The sequence below is a fragment of the Corythoichthys intestinalis genome, chromosome 8, assembly GCF_030265065.1.
Source record: "Corythoichthys intestinalis isolate RoL2023-P3 chromosome 8, ASM3026506v1, whole genome shotgun sequence".
In the NCBI taxonomy this organism is placed as follows: Eukaryota; Metazoa; Chordata; class Actinopteri; order Syngnathiformes; family Syngnathidae; genus Corythoichthys; species Corythoichthys intestinalis.
The window spans coordinates 31,807,714-31,817,489 of NC_080402.1; positions in this window are offsets into that span (position 1 = coordinate 31,807,714).

Sequence of the window (9,776 nt, forward strand, 5' to 3'; positions counted from 1 at the left end):
ACAGATACTATTCATGTACATGCTCAGCTCCTGGTGGAGGACATAGAATAGGGTGAACCATATTTTGATTTTCAAAAAAGAGGACACTCAGACCGGCCTCGAGGTACTTAAATTGAACTTGAAGTTCACTCAAAGATGCTTATCAAGTTAATATATTTAACGTGTTCCTCTTCCGTCTGGATAGAAAAATTCACTTTTATAATATGAAAAAATAAAAAATAGCTATATAACCAAAGACACAAATTCAAATTCGCAGAGGTTACCTAACAGGCTTTGTTATTCCTAAAATAATAACGCAAAAAACCACTGGCTTAAATAGTGATTTTAAAAAAACTGCCTCTCCTGTATTGATGAATACTTGATATTGATGAATCCTGAACAAAATAATATGTCTTTTCAATTCTTACTGTACAAATAAATAATCTGCAGCAATGTTCTAAATAATACCTCTTCTGTAGAAAATCCAGCTTTAACAAAAAGCTCATTCCAGTGAAATAAGGTAAATTAAACCATAGCTTCAAGACTGTCACTACAATTGTCGTTACACAAATTGTTATTCCCACTCACTTATTACCGTATTGGCCCGAATATAAGACGGCCCGGATTATAAGACGACCCCCTCTTTTTCAAGACTCAAGTTTGAAAAATGACTTTTTGAACACCAAATTAATTTTTATCCAGAAAATAATTACAGTTCATCTGAAACAAATGATTATAACAATATATTTGAGAGAAAAAGCATATTATTTTGCCTCATTCAAATCTCAATATCTGAACATTTAAATATGTAAACTAAAGTGCAATCACATTTGTAAATGAATGGCCTCTGGTTTTTGAAATGTAAAAAAAACAATCTATTGTGATAAAACAACAAAATTGCAATAACTGCATTTACCATCAAAGTGAAGTCTAACTAACTGTAGTCTTGAAACAAATCTGAATAAGGAAAAACATTGCAATGAAATAGGGCTGTCAAACGATTAAAATTTTTAATCGAGTTAATTACAGCTTAAAAATTAATTAATCGTAATTAATCACAATTCAACCCATCTATAAAATATGCCATATTTTTCTGTAAATTATTGTTGGAATGGAAAGATAAGACTCAAGACAAATATATACATTCAACATACGGTACATAAGTACTGTATTTGTTTATTATAACAATAAATCAACAAAATGCCATTAACATTATTAACATTCTCTTAAAGCGATCCATAGATAGAAAGACTTGTAGTTCTTAAAAGATAAATGTTAGTACAAGTTACAGAAATGTTATATTAAAACCCCTCTTAATGTTTTCGTTTTATTAAAATTTGTAAAATTTTCAATCAAAAAATAAACTAGTAGCTCGCCATTGTTGATGTCAATAATTACACCATGCTCACTCATGGTACTAACCCATAAAATCAGTTGGACCCAAACGCCAGCAGAGGGCGCCAAACACCAAAAAACAAGTAACAAGCGGACATTACACTGTACTGTCATTTTAGTCTGTTTGAGCGGGGCATGTGCGTTATTGCATCAAATATTTTAACGTGATTAATTAAAAAAATTAATTACCACCACATTAATTAATTACTTTAATTACCACATTTTGACAGCCTTACAATAAAATAATGCAAACTGGTTAAACTTGACAGCAGCTGAGATCTGTCATGACAGAAAATCGCTTCAATGATATCTGGCGACATCTAGCGTTGTAAATGGGTATAATGTCTAGACCGCGAATATAAGACGACCCCCACTTTTTCAGAGTTATTTCAATGCAAAAAACACCGTCTTATATTCGGGCCAATACGGTATTCCCATTCAATTTTCTAGATTCCAAGCAGCCAAATAACCGAAATAACTGATGAACAATTCAACCAGTATGTTTCCAAAAGCAGCACTGCGAAACTACATATCCCATAATGCCTAGTGTGGCTTACCTCACTGACAGCTAGCATCGGTAGCTGAGGCAAAAATCAAACATTGCTATAAAAGTTTTCAATCATCGGGAGCGTAACGATGCGACATCAAACGGGATTTTACAGATTACACCAGTACAAAGCTCCGACAGAAGTCAGCTGTTGCCAAAATCTAAATTTAGCAAGTGTACATACCGATAACCGTAAGATCTTGTAGTCACGACTCACGAAGGTTTGTTTGTGAATGAGAATTGACAGTTGACGCAATGATAGAGCCAGTATGTGACTTAATTACAGTTTTAGGTACACAAGCATTTGATTATATACGTATGAAACACAAGTCTCAACATGTCATAGGCCTAACAGTAATGTGGTAAAATGTGCAAATCGTCAGTCAGAAATAAACTGGACATTTTCATGAATTTATAAAACCCTGCCAGACGCCACGGACAGGATGTAAAAAGTGGATATGTCCAGGCAAAACAGGACGCTTGGTCAACGTATATAGAATATACTGTATGACTGTGAGTACTGTTACTTTGAATTCCTAAATGTCTTGCTTCCTTTTATGTTAAAAAAATGTTTGCTTAAAGTGTCTTTGGGTATTCCTCATCCCGTCTTTGCATTAGCACTAAGCTAGCAAACTTAATGTTTGTTTTGGTCCGGTTTTGAGGCACACTTTAATTCTCTTTTAGGTTTTGCGGTTAACCTCAACAGAGAGTTTAGCATACAGGGATAAACATGATCAAGCCTCCTTTGATGGATTATCCTTTATTTGCCAAAGCACTGCTTATTATGAAGTGAGTTCAGGTTACTGCCATCACACAGTGTATGAACGACATCTTGCATCTTGGAAATACCATAAGTTGGGTCTGTTGTAATGCAAGGCACCATATAATATGTAAAAAAAATGTCAAGTGTTAGTTTTTGAAGAAAAAAATCAACTACTGTGACGCTATATTTCCCCACAAATTTGTGACTGTTTCCAACCTTTATATTCCACTGTATTATAGTAAAATATAGTGACACCTTAACATACAATTTAAAATTGTTTCATGACCATGCTCTAAACTTGAGCGATGGTGCCTTGACTTACAAGTTGAATTACCGTATTGGCCCGAATATAAGACGGTGTTTTTTGCATTGAAATAAGACTGAAAAAGTGGGGGTCGTCTTATATTTGCGGTCTCGACGTTATACCCATTCACGACGCTAGATGGCGCCAGATATCATTGAAGCGATGTTCTGTCAATACAGATCTCAGCTACTCTCAAGTTTAACCAGTTTGCATTATTTTATTGCAATGTTTTTCCTTATTCAGATTTGTTTCAAGAGTAGTTACATTTAGACTTCACTTTGATGGTTGATGCAGTTATTGCAATTTTGTTGTTTTATCACAATAGATTGGTTTATTTACATTTCAAAAACCAATTCATTTACGAATGTGATTGCACTTTAGTTTACATATTTAAATGTTCAGATATTAAGATTTGAATGAGGCAAAATAACATGCTTTATATCTCAAATATGTTATAATCATTTTTTTCAGATGTACTGTAATTATTTTCTGTATAAAAATTAATTTGGTGTTCAAAAAGTCTTTTCAAACTTGAGTCTTGAAAGGGAGGGGGTCGTCTTATAATCAGGGGCGTCTTATATTCGGGCCAATACGGTATTATGTGTTTTAATGAAGGTAAAATAACACTCTAATGTCAGATTTGAGTCACACCAACTATAGTTTTTGTGTGTTGATGCCTTTCAGAGTGTGTCATGTCAGGAGTCCCAATTCCATCTTGGATTGGCTGTTAATTCTGTGTTAGCATCTTTTCCGTGCTCCCTGTGGGTGTTTTCATTGTATAATGTGTTTGGCTGTACTCTTCAATAAAAAGCTGCTACTGTAAATGTTGCTTTTTTTCAGAAATTTACTTGCACAAAGTATCTATTCTAATGACTTAGAAGTCTGTTTAGTTAGTCTGCATGAAGCTCGAGTCTCTTTCAATGACAACTCCGAATCACAACGTCTGAAAAATTATCATGTGAAAACATCCTTTCTTTGCTCTCTGCAGAAGTAAGCACAGAGCTGTGTTTTTTTGTTTTGTTTTGTTTTGTTCAATGTAGAGACTCATGAATGTATCTTGAACAAGTGTTTTCCTTTTAAGCGCACCCTGGGATTTGCTTGTGTTTGGAATGCTGTTTTAACCATTGCGTCCACACTCACTCTGCTCGTCATGGGAACGAAAACTATACAATACACCCATTTTTATCATTCCAAATATTATAGTTCGCTCTCTGATTTCACGTGAGGGTACATGAGATGTTTCAATGGCCACTGTGCTCCCACAGGTCATGTGACAAATCAAAATTCGGCCACATCTGTGCTGCCGAGAAGAATGGTGTCCATAGCAACCACATGCCCGTACATACATGTATAATGGGACAGAGATGTTATCGTGTCTGGAGGATGACAACATAATTATCAGTTGTACCAAGTAAATGGTGACCGCATTGGTGTGCCTATAAATATGTCAAACATGCATGACATTATATTATTCTTCAATAATCTTATTTTCTCCCGAGAATTTTTTTTTATCTGGCTCTTGTCGCTTAGACAGGCTTTGGGTCACATCTTGCCCATCAACCATGCCCCACGGGGGAAAACTGAGAAGTGAACGAATGCAAAGAAAATGCAGACAGTGCCTCAATTTACTCGTTTTTAAAGTTGGAGGTCCTCACTCGGCCCTTTCTTTGTATTGAGTTATGAGCAAGAATTCGAATATACTGTAGTGCGTTTCCTATTTGGAGGATAGTCAATAATCTCTCCTCTCAAAAAAGAGAGGGGTCACTTGTTTTCTTGTTTATTGGTATTTCAAGTTCAAGTTTTACACTTTACTAAAGTCAGCTAGCTTTATGCATAGACTTCATAATTTTATATTTATATATTAATAAGTATATGCTTAATGTTTACACAAAAAGCAAAACACCATAGATTGCCGAACATAACAGGTGCAGCAACACGTTTAGACAAACACCAATACTTCCAGGCCTATGTTCATTGTTCTTTGTGATTTTTTTCCCCAACAACATTATAAATATGCACAACGCAGCATGAATACAACTTTGTGTTTGCATGAATGTACAATGGTATTTACAGCAAAAGAAGCACAATTAATAGAATTGGCTGCAACAACTAATGCAGAACAATGCATGACCTGTTTAATTCTTTGTAGTCTGTTTAATTCTTTATAGTCTGATTGTTATTAATGTTTTTAAAGTATTACTATTTTTCTCTTACGCAATAGAAACACAAGCATTCTTGTGTTTGCTGTGATTGGAAAGAACTTAATTTCAGTATGGGAAAATGATTTGAGGTTTGAAGGTTTTTAAACCAAGTGTGACCACAAAAAACTCCCATCTCAAGGAACCAATGTGATATTGCAGCAGCTTGTGTATAACCAGAATTTCTTGGAGGGGAGTTGCACTGTCGTAATGAATGGTCCCATGTCTCTTTTTGTCATTTGTGGTATGATGGAACATAATATAACCATTGTTGCAACCTCAGAGTGAAATATGATTTTACCCTGTCGCCTTACTTAGTGGGCTTCTTCTACTTACAGATTGTGGTGGGTGATGGCAAGGAAGCTCCAGTCCTGTGAGTACTTTGGCCCACAAGGACGACATCTAGAAAATACTGAGTTATAAGCTGGCGTTCAAAGCACACAATTGGTTCGGGTCGCAACATTATCAATAAAAGCTGCTTGGTTACTATGGTGACCATCACTTGCAGGTTAACCTGTTAAATTGTTTTCTCTTTAGAACCACGCACTGCACTTCTATTGTGACACAATCGAGACGTGCTTTGATCCAAATAATATTAGTCAAGTAAAGGTACTCATTCAAAAATTTACCCAAATACAAATAAAGTATTTGTTAAAAAGAATACTCAAGTGGTAATGAGTAACATTGGGAGTAAGAAATGTGTGATTTAAAAAAAAAAAAGTTTTCCTCAGCACATCTTCATCTACATGAACTGTTATTATTATACTGTAAGCTTTTACATGACCATATTAGGCAAAAAAAAAAAAAACACAAAAATCATCGAATGGCGTACCGTCACTTCTGCTCATTAATATTCGTGATGTTAGCAATTGTCGCGAGGCATGTTAACCTCCCGTTTGTCCCAAATAGTAAATGAATGGAAATGGTGTACGAACGAGACGTTTACTGAGCTAAACCTTCCAATTCTGTCCAAAGATGATGTCTCTGGTGCCAGATTCACTGGTAAAGATGTGGAAGAACATACAAATGTTCAGTTAGCCCTGCGATTGGCTGGCAACCAGTTCAGGGTGTCCCCTGCCTACTGCCCGTAGTTGGCTGGGATAGGCTCCAGCACCTCCGCGACCCTCGTGAGGAAAAGCGGCATGGAAAATGAATGAATGAATGAATGTTCAGTTAAAGAAATGGCTTGAGTGTCGAGGGCTGGAAAAGACGGGAAAAAGAGCCGACCTGATCCAGAGTTAGCTTTTTATTGACACCTTTTTCTTGTGTGCATAGCCTTACGCCGCTGACAATGACATTCTCCTGTTTAAACAATCTATCCTTTACCCCCATATGCCCTGTCTTTCTTATATATTATATCATCTGGTTGTCTTACATCTCTGGCCATTCTTGGGGGCAATTTACATTGCTATTTTTGTGTAGCGATCGCAAATGCTACTCAGTTACAGCCAACGAACACTTTAAATTTTTTCACGAAAAACAAATCTTAATTCTATAATTTATTTACACTTCTCCTTTACTAAAGTTTTTTTTTTTTTTTTTTTTTTTTTTTACAACAGAAAAGGTAACAGTGGCAGCCAGATACCATTTTAATTTTTTTCAGGTCATTCATGGTCAGAAGCAGCACGGCAAAACGCCACGCTAAAAAAATAAAAAAAGTAAAAATATCAAAATGGTTTACCTCTTCGTCCTCTGCAGGACCATGACACCCAACAAAATGTTTACTGCATATGAAATGTGAATGGCTTCACTTTGCTGGAAATTGGTAAATTGGTCTTTTGGACGTCCGCGCAAGTTGATCCATTCTTCACTTTTTTTCCTCCGAGTTTATGGTTTCGGGAAACGTATGAAGAAAACATCCTTCATATGTCGTAATGTCTGTGGTAGTGGTTTCTACAAGTTCCATAGCAGCAGTGTTTGATTGGTATGTTCTTTTTTGAAAGATTACCGGAGAAAACGAGCACAAATAACATGGTTTGTATGCGAGGGCGGGTCTATAATGTATAATGTCCCACTTCCCCGTTACGATGGCGACATCGAGGTCTAAAAATAGCGTTTCTGCGGTACGCTATAGACCCTACTCACCGACGTCACAGAATGACGTGTCGCTGTATCCGGCCGCCATATTGTCCGTCTCTGTTTAGCCCTATTCTCAATGGTTTCAATTAGTCGTTCAGTTTATAGAGCAATTCATGGAAGCCCAGTGCTTTCAGACGCTGTAAACTCATTGGATGCGTTGCATAAAAGGCGTTATGTGGAAAAGCTTCAGTCTATCCATTCGCCAGATCCATATTTGATGCCTAAATCGATATTTTTCGACCCGCTGTCTTCGCCCTCTCTGCCTGACATCTGCTACCCTGATATCTACAACTATCTTTTCGACAGAAACTCGGCCTATTCTCACGAAACTTTGAAAAACATTAAGAGCAGCACTCTAAGCAACATTACCCCGTGTGATTTCTAAAATGGCGACAATAAAAAAAAGAAAAAGTTGACTGCGATGGCCGACGCTTCAAGGATAGGTGGATATTCAACTATTTCTTCAATAAAACGCGCAACAGCTGTGTCTGCCTCATTTGCAAAGAGACAGTCGCTGTTTTCAAAGAGTTCGATGTGACGCGATAATAACAAGACACGCTGACATGTACGACAACATTACAGAGAAGATACGCAGCGAGAAATTATAGCAACTTGAAGCTAGTTTAATTTCACAGCAGCAGTATTTCGCAAGAGCCCGATTGTCGAAAGAGAACGCCACAAAGACGAGACTGTTGAAATTATGAATTAAAAAAAATAATAAAGCAAATGTGACAGACAGACAGAAGGGCTTGCTAACATTTGTTTAAATATATTGTTCTATGTAAATCAGCCAAGGTAGCCCCCCGCATTTTTACCACACCAAATCTGGCCCCCTTTGCAAAAGGTTTGGACACACCTGTTTAACTGATGCTCCGTAGACGAGGCCAGCTTCTTTCACTTGGTACCAGCTAAATATTGTTCAAAATGTAATGATGGTGGAAGAAATAAGCATCTTGAATTTGAAACTGTATGTTGTCGGCGATTAGCCTCGCAATGATCTTAATTGTGGTTCTCAGCCCAAAACCCTCTAAATATATATTAAATGCATCTTACCAGATATAAAATGACTACTACATAATCTGCGGTAATTGTTTGGAGCCCAGTTTTCTCGTCGAATTGCAGCAGTCCATCTCGCTCTCCTCTCCGGGTCTCTCGGAATACGGTAGAACTTCCCGTCTCTCCGTCTATCTTCTCTGTTATTGCAACCAACCGCCACAAACGCCTTCACCATTTTGATTATTAATGTTAACGAGCAGAAAAACTCGCCATAATAGGAGGAATTTACGTAGCGGTAATGCCTCAAAACGACGAGTAGACGGACAATATGGCACGGAGGCGTGGTTGTGACGTCATGTGAGTAGGGTCTATAGACCCTACTCACCAACGTCACAGAATGACGTGTCGCTGTATCCGGCCGCCATATTGTCCGTCATTGTTTATCCGTATTCTCAATGGTTTCAATTTGTCGTGCAATTTATAGTGCAATTCATGGAAACCCCGGTGCTTTCAGACGCTGTAAATTAATTGGATGCGTTGCATAAAAGGCGTTATGTCGAAAAGCTTCAGTCTATCCATTCGCCAGATCCATATTTGATGCCTAAATTGATATTTTTCGACCCGCTGTCTTCACCCTCTCTGCCTGACATCTGCTACCCTGATATCTACAACTATCATGTCCACACAAAATCAGCCTTTTCTCACGAAAGTTTGAAAAACTTTAAGAGCAGCACTCTAAGCAACATTACCCTGTGTGACCCTTTACTTCCAATTTTCTAAAATGGCGACAATCAATTAAAAAAAAAAGTTGACTGCGATGGCCGACGCTTCAAGGATAGGTGGATATTGGACTATTTCTTCAATAGAACACGCAACAACTGTGTCTGCCTCATTTGCATAGAGACAGTCACTGTTTTCAAAGAGTTCGATGTGATGCGATAATGATATTACCGAACAAGACACGCTGACATGTACGACAACATTACAGGGAAGATACGCAGCGAGAAATTATAGCAACTTGAAGCTAGTTTAATTTCACAGCAGCTGTATTTCGCAAGAGCCCGAGTGTCGAAAGAGAACGACGAGACTGTTGAAATTATGAATTAAAAAAGATAATAAAGCAAATGTGACACACAGAAGAGCTTGCTAAAATTTGTTTAAATATATTGTTCTATGTAAATCAGCCAAGGTAGCCCCCTGCATTTTTACCACACCAAATCTGGCCCCCTTTGCAAAAGGTTTGGACACATCTGTTTAACTGATGATCTGTAGACGAGGCCAGCTTCTTTCACTTGGTACCATCTAAATATTATTCAAAATGTAATGATGGTGGAAGAAATAAGCATCTTGAATTTGAAACTGTGTATGTAGTCGGCGATTAGCCTCGCAATGATCTTAATTGTGGTTGTCAGCCCAAGACCCATTAAATATATATTAAATGCATCTTACCAGATATAAAATGACTACTACATAATCTTTCCTAATAGTTTGGAGTCCAGTTTTCTCGTCGAATTG